General features: G+C 42.4%; 1 pseudogene; it reads right to left on the bottom strand.

Annotated features, from left to right (window-relative positions):
* Positions 1-12,278: 12,278 nt before the first annotated feature.
* On the bottom strand, positions 12,279-12,392 carry LOC129704415 (U2 spliceosomal RNA; annotated as a pseudogene).
* Between the last annotated feature and the right edge of the window lie 1,228 nt (positions 12,393-13,620).

Raw genomic sequence — 13,620 nt, 5'->3', positions numbered from 1 at the left:
TCACAGCAATGTCCCATTGCAGGATGCAGGACTGCATAAGGAGGCTGTGGGTGTGCAAGGATGTATCCAGTCCCAATTCTGGATGAAATCCAACCTGAAAAAAAATGATCACTTGGGGGAAAAAAGTAAATCTGTTCCACAAGCAGTGGTAAAGGCAGTAGAACCTGCTGAAGGTTCTAGAGCTGGGTAAGACGAATCCTTTTCAGTCTTTCTTTCTTGGCCCGAATGAAATACAGAACACATTGATCTAAATGTTTATTTTTAATGTAAAAACTCCTTTAGCCATCTTACTGTAAAAATACTGCTTTACATCTTTAGAATGAATTGTTTTAAATTTCCAGAGGATTGGGATTTTAGGTGGGAGTTTAAAGCTTATTAAAGTCTTCCAGCTTCTGTATCAACTTTTAATTTTGTCGCAATAGATGATGGTGATAGCAGAATTAGCTCAGGAAACTTCCAGTTTCCAGCCCCGCAATGTAAACGCTTCTGCTAACACAATTTTCAGTCTTTTTTTTGGCCCTAATGAAAATACAATCCACATTTGATCTAAATGTTTATTCTTTAATGTAAAACTTTTTAGCCCTTAAAAAACTTAAAGTATTTTACATTAAATTTCTAACAGGAAATCGTTTTTTTTTTTGATATTCTTTGAGTTTTTGCTTTTGGTTTTCTTTTGCATCCAAGTCTGAAAAGCACAATTATTAAAGCTTCTGGATATCTCAAACATCCAATGTTTCAAATATTTAAAAGCTGTGTCATTCCCTGCATGACATGGGGTATATAGTACTCAGGTGTCAGCTTGTTTCCCTCTTTAATGGCAGGATTTGCTTGCACAATGTGATCGATCACCATTCATTACCTTTTCCATTGTATGTGGCTTCACTATCAAGGATTCCTGAGATTCCTCCAAGCAGGTTCAGGAAGTTGCAGCATTCCTCTGTTGTTCATTCCCAATTGCCCTTGGAGAAGTAGTCCCTTGGGAAACTACCTCTTGAAACACAATCTTTGAGGTGTGTATATGCCCACAATGCTATTCGGGTGAGAACTCCAGGATTTTGACCAGCGACAATGCAGGATGCTGTGTGGCTCAGAGGGCAACTTCTAGGTGATGGTGTTCCCATGCTTTTGCTGCCCTTGATCTTCTTAGGTGGTAGGCATTGTGGGGTTGGAAGGTGCTGTCTAAGGACTCATGGTGTGTTGCTGCAGTGCATCCTGCAGATGGTAAAAAAATAATTATAGTGTGCCAGTGGTGAAGTGAGTGAATGTTTGTGGAATGGAGTACCTATCAAGCAATTGTTATGTCCTGTATCGTGTTAACCTACTGGGGGTTATTGATGTTGTGCTCATCTGGGCAAGTAGAAAGTATTCCATCACACTGTTGACTTAAGCCTTTTATTCGGTGGACAGTCTCTCTGAAGTTAGGAGGTGTGGTACTCACTACAGGAATCCTGCTCTTAAAGCATATTGTATATATGATTCGTCCAGTTCATTTTCTGCTCAATAATAATGAAATATATTGATAGTTGGGGATTCAGTGATGGTAATGCCAGTGAATATCCAGCTGGATTGATAGCTGGATTTTCTCTTGCTGGATATCATCATTGCCTGTGGCATGAATGTTATTTGTTACCTATCAGCCTAGGCCTGGATATTGTCGAGGTGTGACTGCATTTTAGATGTGGCCAGCTTTATTGTCCGATGAGTAGCAAAAGGTGCTAAACATTGCACAATCGTCAGCAAACATCCCTACTTCTGACCTTACAAATAAAAGAAGGTCATTGATGAAGCAACAGAAAATGGTTGGGCTTAAGTCACTATTGGATAGAGTGGAGAGGATGTTTCCACCAGTGGGAGAGTCTAGGACTAGAGGCCATAACCTCAGAATTAAAGAACATTCCTTTAAGAAGGAGATGAGGAGTAATGTCTATAGTCAGAGGAATTCTTTGTCACAGAAGGCTCTGGAGGCCGCCAATGGATATTTTTAAATGCACAGTACATAGATTCTTGATAAGTATGGGTGTCAGGGGTTATGGGGAGAAGGCAGGAGAATGGGGTTAGGAGGGAGAGATAGATCAGCCATGATTAATAATAATAATATAATAAATTCTATTTATGGGCGCCTTTCAAGAGTCTCAAGGACACCTTACAAAAATGATTGAATGATGGAGTAGACTTGATGGGCCGAATGGCCTAATTCTGCTCCTATCATGTGTATATCCCGAGGTAGTCCTGGAACGATGTCCTGTGACTGAGATAATTGACCTCCAACCACCACAACCACCTTCCTTTGTGCAGGGTTTGGTTCTAACCAACTGCAAAGGGCAGTTACACTCCGTCTCTGGAGCTCAGCTCTTTTATCCATGTATGGATCAAGGGTGTAATGAGGTCAGGCGCAGTGACTTTGGCAGAACCCAAATTGAACCTAAATATCTTATCATTTTAATGGAAGATTTGGGAAATCTCTTTTGACCTAAATGTTATGTTTAAAACTGTTGATTGATTTTGGACTTTAAAATTTTCAACTCTGCACTTGTTTATTATAGATATGAATATTATAGTTTGAGTTATTTTAATTGTAATTTAAATTAATCTGGTTCTATGTCTAACTAAAGTCAGCAGTTTATGAAATGAATATGTTCTATTTTTTAATTAAATTTTATTTATGACCAATAAATTAAAGCAACCCAAGAGATGCAACACTTGTCCCTTTACCTTCCCCCTCGACTCCACTCAAGGACCCAAGCAGTCGTTCCAGGTGCGACAGAGGTTTACCTGCATCTCCTCCAACTTCATCTATTGCATCCGCTGCTCTAGATGTCAGCAGATCTATATCGGTGAGACCAAGCGGATGTTGGGCGATCGTTTCGCCGAACACCTCCGCTCGGTCCACAATAACCAACCTGACCTCCCGGTGGCTCAGCACTTCAACTCCCCTTCCCACTCCGTATCCGACCTCTCTATCCTGGGTCTCCTCCATGGCCAGAGTGAGCAACACTGGAAATTGGAGGAACAGCACCTCATACTGGGGAGTCTGCATCCTGGCGGCATGAACATTGAATTCTCCCAATTTTGTTAGCCCTTGCTGTCTCCTCCCCTTCCTCAGCCCTCCTGCTGTCTCCTCCCATTCCCCAGCCTTCGGGCTCCTCCTCCTTTTTCCTTTCTTCTCCCCGCCCCCTCACCCCTGATCAGTCTGAAGAAGGGTTTCGGCCTGAAATGTTGCCTATTTCCTTCGCTCCATAGATGCTGCTGCACCTGCTGAGTTTCTCCAGCTTTTTTGTGTACCTTTAAAGAGTCTTTGGTTTTATTTAATTGCAGTCTTTAGTAGAAATAATTAGATTTGTACATATTTACAGAGACCATAAAGCGTTAATGAATTGGAGGGAACAAGCTAAGTTGTTGCAAGAAAAGAAAGAACGAGAAAGAAAGCAAATGTCTCTACGTTCATCGGAAAATAATATGGTACCTATTTACAGAAATGTTTATACTTTTGCTCTCAAATGGGTTTATTGTTTGTCAAAATTAAAAACTGGAGTAATTTGTTGTATTCCAGTTAATCTTCCTGTAACTAAGAGCAATCAAAACTTCAGTTAAGTATTCCTGGTCATTGCGGTGATTAGCAAATTAGTTGTCCACCCAGGAAAGGAGATGGAAAATAAGTACTATTCTAAACAGAGTATGCTTTTCCATTTATGGTGAAGTAAAATTAAGTTGATATCACCCACTCTAGATTGCTTATTGTAATTTATTCTGAACAAGTCAAGTTTTGGAGACCCCTTTCCAATAGTGGTCACTGTAAATCTGCCTTCTTTTGCAGTTCATAATTCATGTAAAATCATTGCTGAAACAATGTAAACTGTTGCTGCAATTTTTACTGCCGCAGCCAAGATGCTGGACCTGCTCAGAGTAAACATAACACCCTTATGTGGTTGTCAGTGTCATTAAAATGGAAAGGTACTCACAGAGTTTCAATACAACAGTCACATTCAATGTACGGGTTGTTTGTGGAAAAGAAAATCCAATCAAATTGATTTTATACATCCCTTGTATGCACAGTATAGGGAGACCTCCACCGCGACCTCTGGCGACCTTAAGTGACTAAAATAAAATCAAAGTCGTGGTGACCTATGACCTCCTACCACCTTCTTTGACTATGTGTACGACCTCCTACGACTATGTTGAAGACCTTCCTTGACTGTGAAGAAGACCCCCTTCGACTATGTTGAAGACATGTACGTTTTACTCGAGGATGGTCTCTGGCAAATTGGTCCGTGAATGAGCACAACCCCCTTCCATCTCGAGTGTCTACAGCTCAAATGGTCACCTGATAAAATGATGTCATGTCTACATTTTTTTCTCACTAAAAAATGCCTCCCAGGTTTTTTTTTTATATCATTCTGAACTATATAAGCAAGGAAGGAACTAGTTTGGAGGATGTTAGTAAAAATACAACTACTGGTGTTTGCAGTAGCCCTTTTGCTTCAACAGCCTTTTAAGAAAAGCAGAAGGGGAAGAGCAAAGGTGAAGAGGAAGCACAAGAAGAGGTCTCAATGTGTGAATGGAGATGATGTGATGGACTGTCCCAGTACACCAGATGACTGGAAGAGAGTGGCGCTGGTCTTTAACAAAAGATTCAGATTCAGATTCAGATCAGATTCAGATTCAGATTCAATTTAATTGTCATTGTCAGTGTACAGTACAGAGACAACGAAATGCATTAAAAGATGGAACTTTAAGCACACATGTGGGGCAGTGAATGGCAAGCATGCCATTCTTGTCCCTGTCCCTGTACCCCTCATTTTCCTTTTTGTACAGGATGGCATTCTGCTGGAACCATTCCTCAAGGTCCCCCTCCTGCTGCCTGGTGAAGGTGTAGGGCATAACCTTCCTCCAGCTCTACCTCACCACCAACCTCTGATGCTGTGTCCAGACACAGGAGAAAGAGCTGCTTTGCTACCTTCAAATGAGGCAGTGAAGGATGGGGTGGTGGTGGGGACATATACTACCCCCTGGTCTCCTCCTCCAGGGGTCTCTCATGCAGGGCTACCTCCTCCTGCACTATCACCTCCTGTGGCATCACTTCCTGTCACTCCTCCTCCTGGGTGGGCAACACCTGCATGGCAGGTTTTTTTGAGGGTTGTGCCTTCCCCCTGCGCTGCTGCCTTTTTGGTGCCATCTCTAAAGCACGTCTCCTCTCCAAAAAACTCTCCAGCTATGAATGAGAGGGACAGGGACATGGACAGGGACATGCCTTGGAGTGACAGTGGTGACGTTCTGCTGTTTAAATTACCTTTTTTTCCTACTGACCTTTTTTTCACCCTGGAGCCTTCGACGACTACCTTCGACCACCTTCGACTGCCTACCACTAGCATCACGACCTACTACGACCGCTCTCGACCGCTCCCGACCATGATGGAGAGTGATGAAGACCGCCTACGACCTCGTGGCGACATTGCTGTGATTATGGGTTGCGGTGGAGGTCCCCCAAGTGGGACAGAGGCTTTAGTTTCCACATACCAGACATCTTCATAGTTAACAGTCTCTGATCACATCTTGTCTTGTGTTTCTTTATCAATAGTAGATATAACAATTCAAATGTATACAATCCTACTTAGAGGTCAAATGTAGATGTTCGTGAAAGGCATATTTCAAAGCAGAATGATTGAAGCCATGATTTGTTGGTAAATCAATTAAGTAGTTCAAAAACCTTGCTGTAGCCCTTTCTACTGTGGTAAAATGCTGCAACAAAGTTCCACCTCCAGTGGGTGTAAATCTCCTACACAGTATCAAATTTTCCTAGTTATATTTGCAAGACATATGACATAAATGACTGCAATTCCTGAAAGAATAATTGAAGTATACAGATTATGTTATTGCTTTGTGCACAGATAGTGAAGAATGCACCATTTGCTACAGATCCAAGCTACTACCCCACGGTAAGACGTGCAGATTCAAAAAGACCACCTGTCCAAAAACGTAACCAAAATATGGAATTTGAAAAGGAAATGGAGGAAGTAAGGTATATTTTTTTCATTTTATTCCAACAATATTCAAAATTCAACTTTTTTTTTAGTACAGGTAGTAATGCTTTTCTTATTTATTGGTTTGTAGCATTTTTTCAAAAGCGTTGTTAGTTTTGTTTACTTAGAAAAATTGGTTTCCTTTCCCTCGTCAGCTCTTCTCATAAATACTTGTTCAAACTTACTCTTTGCATCTCTACATGAACATATCCCATTACGTCAGAGGATGTTCTACTCCATTAGTTCTCTGAAGCCATTATATGTGTGCTGCAATTTTTTTAAATCTCACATCAGGCCTGTTTCCAGTGAAATTTAAAAGTGTGATTAACCAAGTCAGAAACCATTTTAAATTGATGGATATACATTAGTAAATAAAACACCACATTTTTTAATTTTAACATTTTCATAGTTATAAAGCCTTGAAGTATGAAATGCAGCAAAAGCAAAGGGAAGCATTGCGGATTAGCGATAGGTGCCGCAGATATTGTTTTAGATTCAGAATGATGTGGTTGTTACGAGCTTATCTCAAACTTGTTTTCACCTGTGCAAGGTGCCCGTTGCATTTTTAGTAGTTAAAAAAACAACCCTACAATAAAAATGGATAGATTCCTTTCAAGAAACATAACCATGAAAGTGACAACTTTAACAGTATTACTAGTGCTAGTGTCGAAAGCCCATCTGGTCGGTCTGAGGCCTCACCGCCGCCAAATAAAATTTCTAATCGTAAGGTCCGTCGGCAGTATATTCAAGAGAGAGTTGATATAGCTCTTAGGGCTAAAGGAATCAAGGGATGTTGGCAGAAATCTGGAACGAGGTACTGTTTTTGGATGATCAGCCATTATCATATTGAATGGCGGTGCTGGCTCGAGGGGCAGAATGGCCTACTCCTACGCCTATTTTCTATGTTTTTATGTAAGTGATAGCATTTTTCTTTATTACAGTATATCTGCAAATTAATGTGTTTCATGTTTTGAATAAGAAAAAATGCCCATTTTTTGGCTGCTGTCAAGCGAGTGTGCCGCAAGGTTAACATTATTATACCTGTGTTCCATAAGCTCAAAAAGTTTAGGAACCACTGATCTACTCTAATGCAACAGTGATAAACCTATTTAATCTTATTCCATTACTTGGATAAAAGCTCCAACCTTCTGCACAGTACCCCTCCGTTTCATTTCATCTCCACTTCTTTCCCTCCCACCCCCACTCAGTTTGCAGAAGGGTCCCAACCCAAAATGTTGTCTGTTCATTCCCTGCACAATGGTGATGTGACTTTTTGATTGTGAATATCTTAAGATTTGCTTTAATAAAATTTCCCCCCTAAACTGGACTCATATCAGAAAAAGAGCAAATATACCATTGATACTGGTAATCAGAATTAAAACCAGGAACCATTGGAAATGCCCAACAGGTCAGCTTGTACCTCCTGAAGAAACCACAGATGTATATTCTCCACAAATGGTGCCTGACCTGTTTGATATTTCCAGTACTTTTTGTTTGCTTATCATGTGCAAAAAAACAGATGAAAGAGCAAAAATGTTTTATTGAAAACAGTTTTTTGTTTTGATTTCCAAGTGCAAAAGTAATGTATTCATACATATCCACAACACTTTAATGAACAATTTTCTTTCCTCAAGCAGTTTATTCATTTTAGATGATCAGTTTATTTTTTACAAAGATGAGGTATTATGGACCCCTAGTCCAGATTGTCAGGAGTGCTTTATCGTGACATATATTGAAACAGAATAAATACATTCTTACTTGCAGCAGCATAACAGGTTTGTACAAGAGTTTTTGCCTCACAGTGGGAAACTTTGATTCTGCTGTGTGGGGGTGTTTTATGTTAAATTCTATAGTGTGTTGTGTTCTTTATTTTTATTGTATGGCTGTATGGGAATTTCATTTCACTGCGCCATCTGGCACATGCGACAATTAAATGTATCTTGATCTTGATCTTGAGTTGTACAGCATGGAAACAGACCTTCGGCCCAACTTGCCAATGCCACCCAAGATGTCTAATTGAGCAAGTCCCATCTGTCTGCATTTGGCACATATCCCTTTAAACCTTTTCTATCCATGCGCATGTCCAAATGTTGTTTAAACAATATAACTGCACTTGCCTCTGTAGCTTCCTCTGGGAGATAGTTCCCTTTAGTTTAATTTAGTTTAGTTCATTGTCACGTGTACCGAGGTACAGTGAAAAGCTTTCTTTTTGCATGCTATCCAGTGAGCTGAAAGACTATCGGGATAAAGGAAATAACGTTTACTGCAAGATAGCAAAGTTTGGTCAAATATAGTGCAAAGGTGTCCAATGAGGTAGATGGTAGGGGAGGACCATTCACTGGTTTATGATATGATAGTTCAGTTGCCTGATAACAGCTGGGAAGAAACTGTCCTTGAATCTGGAGGTACACGTTTTCACCCTTTGGTACCTCCTGCCTGATGGGAGAGAGGAGAAGAGGGAGTATCTGGGGTGAGACGTGTCGTTAATTATGCTGGCGGCCTTGCTGAGGCAGCATGAAATCAATGGAGATGGTTTACATGATGGTCTGGGTTGCCTACACAATTCTCTGTAATGTCTTGTGAGAGAGTAGATACCCTCTATATGGAATAGAATTGTTCCTTGGGTTCCTTTACATATTTCCCCTCTTACATTAAGTCTATGCCCTCGAGTTTTTAGACTTAACTCTATGAGTAAAAACACTGTGACCATCCACCTTATTAATGAACCTCGTGATTTTATATATCTCTATGAGGTCATCTCTTAACCTCCCACACTCTGGGGAAAAAAAGACCAAACCTATTCAGCCTATCATTATAACCCAAGCCCTCTAGTCCAAGTAACATCTTTGACAGTATTTTATGAACCCTCACTGGCCTAATAACGTATTTCCTATAGTTGGGCGATCAGAGCAGCGCACAATACGCCAAGTCAAATGTCAAAGGTTCAAATTTATTTGTCACATGCACCATAAGGTGTAGTGAAATGTAATTGACCATGCAGCGTTACAATTAAAAAAGGACATAATCCACAACATAATTCACAGCATTCTTCACTGTGGCGGAAGGCAATACAGTTCAGACAGTCCTCCTCCTTCAGTCTGAAGAAGGGTTTCGGCCCAAAACGTTACCTATTTCCTTCACTCCATAGATGCTGCTGCACCCGCTGAGTTTCTCCAGCATTTTTGTGTACCTTCGATTTTCCAGCATCTGCAGTTCCTTCTTGAACTCCTCCTCCTCCTCCTCCCTTGTTCACCCATGGTGGGGGCCCTGCCCTCTGTAGTCACTGCTAAGGACAGCCCGATGTTCAAGCCCTCTGGACGGGATGGTCGGAACGCCGAAGTCGGGATAGGTCAAGCACAACCCTCATTTCCAATTAATTGATTTGTTCGCCTTTTTAATTCTAGATTTGTTGTTAATGGCTGAAACTTTCATTTTGGTAGTCTGTGAGCTCACTCCTGCTGTAAATGAAACAAGTAAGCATTTTCTCAGTAAATGAAAATAGTAAGATTAAACGAGAACTTACCAGTTTAAAGTTTGATCTGTATTTTATGAGGAGTTACGATGAGGGATTACGTGAGGAACCCGTCCAGCACGCATCCGCGACATACTTTAAAGTAGCGGTGTGGAATCACAGAAGACACAGTAATTGAAATAAATATAGTAAAGAAACTGAGAGCTTAGATACCAGTTTGATCTCTATTATTGAGGGTGGGAGCGGAGGGCACGTAATGCCTCATCGTAACTCCTCATAAAATACAGATCAAACTTCAAACTGGTAAGTTCTCGTTTAATCTTACTATTTTACTTCGGAGTCACGTGAGTGATTACGTGAAGATTTTAAAGCTCTGTGATTTCAAACCGTGTAACAGTTCATGCTTCACTCGCTGCCGAAGTCTTTCGACGGAGGAAGTATGTTATCGTAATCAACCGTGAATCTGTTTGTAAAACAATAATGGTGTTATTAACAACAACAAGACCAAATGCTCCCCCGGGTTTAAATTATATATTTTTTTGCAGATTCTTTCTCTGCAAACGATACAGGTTCTGTCAGTGGTTTGTTATAAAAGTTTGGAACGTATACTCCCTAGACCACCCCGCTGTAGCCAGGATGTGGTCCATTGGCACGTCCATCCTCTTAGTCACTGATGTGGATGCTGTCCTGGTGGAGTAACATTTATATACGTTAATATGTACTCCAGCAACTCCCAGTACCTGCTTGAGCCACTTGAGATAGTTTGGCTCATCACCTGACCATAACGTTTCTTGTGGCTGACCCATAAGGCTTTTTCTCTACCTCGAGGATTACTTATTGTGTCTATGTAGTTCAATAAGTGGGTCATGACACATAACCGTGGTTCAGGTGGGTATGCCCGGAAATCCATGACTAGACCTGACTAGACCTCTGTTTGACCAGCCCCTAATGGTAAATGTAACACAGTCTAGTAAACCATATTGTTCAATCGTAGTAGATGGAGGAAACTGGACTCTCTGTGCTGAGACAAGGCCATCAGCATGACCGTCTTCAGGGTGGGCTGTTCCAGGTTGAGGGACCTGGCTGGTGACCATCCCCTAAGGTACGTCAGGTTCACACTGACATCCCAGATTTGGGTGTACCTAGGTCTGGGGGATTAGAGTTGAATATGCCTCTCCTGAATTTGATCACCAGCGGGTGGTACCCTATGGCCTGTTGTCCTGGTGCCCGAGTTAAGTAGGCTGACAGAGCACTTCTGGCTGAGTTGATGGCGCAGTAGCTGAGTCCTTCATTGTGGTGAAGACCTGCCAGGAACTCCAGTACAGGTTTTGTTGTAGTTGAATATGTAGTTCCTGTATTTGAATAGTATCTTCCCACTTCTTGATGTTCGCCAAGTATGTTCCCTAGTGGATATGTGATGGGATGACATAATTGCGTCGATAGTGCTATTTGACAATCCAGGCCCAGCAGTGGTCTTCCCAATTCTGCAACCCAGGCCCAGTAATGGTCTTTTCAAATCTGCAACCCAGTAGTTTAATTTATCATGGCATGGGTGGCTTATGCCTGAAACTGGGTGAGTTGATAAGTCTGGGCTATTGGGAAATCATTAGGGTTTTGATGACCATGTCGAGGACCACTGGGAACCATGACTGTGGGTTTGCGTAGTACCTGACTGATGAGGCCGTAGTACCTGACTGATGAGGTAGGAAAAAAGGGGGGAGAACATAGAGATTAGATTCCCAGCCCCCCCCCCCCCCCAGTTCAGCGGAAATGTATTCATTGCCGCTGCCATTACATGGTGATTCAATTGAAATACAGGGAAATCGATATCTGGTGTTCCATATTGATTTGTAATTTCAGCAAATACTTTGGTTTAATATGTCTGTTTACAGTACTTAGCTCACCTGGTAGGTAAGTTTGCTGATGGTCAAATATGTTTGACGACATACGGTTACCAATTGTTAAATAAATTGTCACATGATATCGATTTATTCTGCCCAAGTGGTTTGGTGTATGCCACCACTGTGATGTTGTTAATTTATAAACGAACATGTAAAATGGTGCACTACTGAATAATATGCTTTTACCAATAGAACGTACTCAATATTTCCAACTAGGTTTTACGGCCAGTGTCTATAGTGATGACGACTCCAGATTAGTCCATTTGCCACCATGTTCTGGGTATGGGTATTTAGTTTAAACATTAGCACCTTAGCTCTAATGGAAAGGTTCAAGTTAAGTAGCTGGTAATACTGCTACTAACTCCCAATTACTCTTGCCACTTGTTGAATGGTTGGTTGATTGATACCATTAATTGTTCCAGGTTGTGTCATATGCTGACTCTCCTTATGGCAATGTTATAGATGAGTGGGTAGAGTTAATTGAATACCAGATAGTCAATAGTTGTGGATGGTGTCAACGTAGATCTATCTGGATTGTATGACAGGCTCAGGCTAAATAAGTTTTAGTAGCTAATGCTGTTGATTAGCTATTCCCATGGATTAGTCCGTCATTAATATCATAGAGACATGCCATGATGATATGTTTCTTAATAGTGTCAGGGCTGGTTTGAATATCTGGGAATAGTTTTGGCTCATGTTAGCCATTGTCAATAATTTATACTGCCATAGTTACCCCATCCAGGTAAATTGGTATCTCCAAAATGCGACATTCAACATCTTGGGTTTGTTGGTACCAAAGGTTCATATAAGGCTTCTTTATGACCCCTAGTATATCTTCTCCAGTTAGCTAGTCCCTCATGTTCTTTTTTAGTGGGAGGGTAGACCCCTTTGGGGTGCATGCTGAATTGGTAATATATGGTCCCTAGGTAAGGGACGTATCAGATATTAAACTGATAAGAACAGATACTACACTTGATCTTAGCCAAAAGGCCGAGAAGTGATGGGTTTCTTAATTCAATTTTTATCCTTGAATACTTTTGGTATATAACTACCAAGTGTGATAGTTCTTCATGTTCCCAACCCAGGTGTGATTCCCCCCCCCCGTTAGTACAAACCCTTCACCTTTTATGTGATGGTAGGAACCATACTTATCTGTCTTCACTGTTGTTTAGTGGTGTGTTCATTTCTTTGGTTTCTGGTTTCTTGTCTGTAGGGATGGTGTTGTTGGGGGGTGGCGCATTTTCCATGGGGCCCGCTCTGGACCCTGGCCTGAAAGGGCTTGCGGGAGTTGGCATGCGGGCCCCGAGCTTTCACCAGTACAGGTGCACAACCTTTTATCCGACGATCCAAATAACGAAGACCTCCGAATAGCGACATTTTTTCAGTCCTTGAAGAAAGGTCCTTGAAAACGTTCACCGAGGGCGGCCCGCAGAGGTGACAGCGGAACCTCCGGTCGGTCCTCGAAGAAAGGGGAACTAAATCCCCATTCATAAAAGAGAAGGTGAGGGTATATTGCGCGGGAGGGTTAATAATTGACAATCTGCTGCTGCCTGCCCGCTGAGTTTAAAAGTTCCCACGGTAGACTCACGATACACAGTGTATCGTGAGTCTTGCATGAGAACTTTTTAACTCGGCGGGCAGGCAGCAGCAAATTGTCGCTCCCTTAAGTTTCACCCCACCTACACCCCTCTGCTTCCAGGCCATGTGTGTGACCCCTTCCCTCCCCTCTCCAGCTCCCCGCCCATTGCACCGGCGCGGGTGTTTTGCACTGTCTTCACGTCGGAGCCAGTGCGAATCACCGGAGACGTCAGGACCAACGGGACACCGGCCCCCAGGCCCACTGCAAGCACGGAGATCCCAGAGACCCATAGCCAGCAGCAGCCCAGCCCCGTTCCAATTCCAGAGGAACACGCTCCCCGTAGGGACAGGAGGTGATTGTGTGCAAGGTGCGTCTTGGTCTTGAGGTTGCGGATGAGGGGGCGCAGCTCGGGCTGTGACGTCTCCGGCCGCCCCCCTGTACAGGAGCTGAGACTGGGAACTGTGGGGTTGTTTGCAGTTGCAGAGGGAGGGGGCAAGGGCGGTACAGTTCCCAGTCTCAGCTCCAGTCCAGAGGGGTGACCGGAGACGTCAGGACCAACGGGACACCGACTGCAAGCACGGAGATCCCAGAGACTCACAGCCAGCAGCAACTCTAGCCCAGCCCCGCTCCAACTCCAGAGGAACCCGGGTT

Source organism: Leucoraja erinacea, chromosome 15 (assembly GCF_028641065.1).
Source record: "Leucoraja erinacea ecotype New England chromosome 15, Leri_hhj_1, whole genome shotgun sequence".
NCBI lineage: Eukaryota > Metazoa > Chordata > Chondrichthyes > Rajiformes > Rajidae > Leucoraja > Leucoraja erinaceus.
Note: the sequence above shows the minus strand (reverse complement) of the source record. Positions and strands in the feature narration are given on the sequence as shown.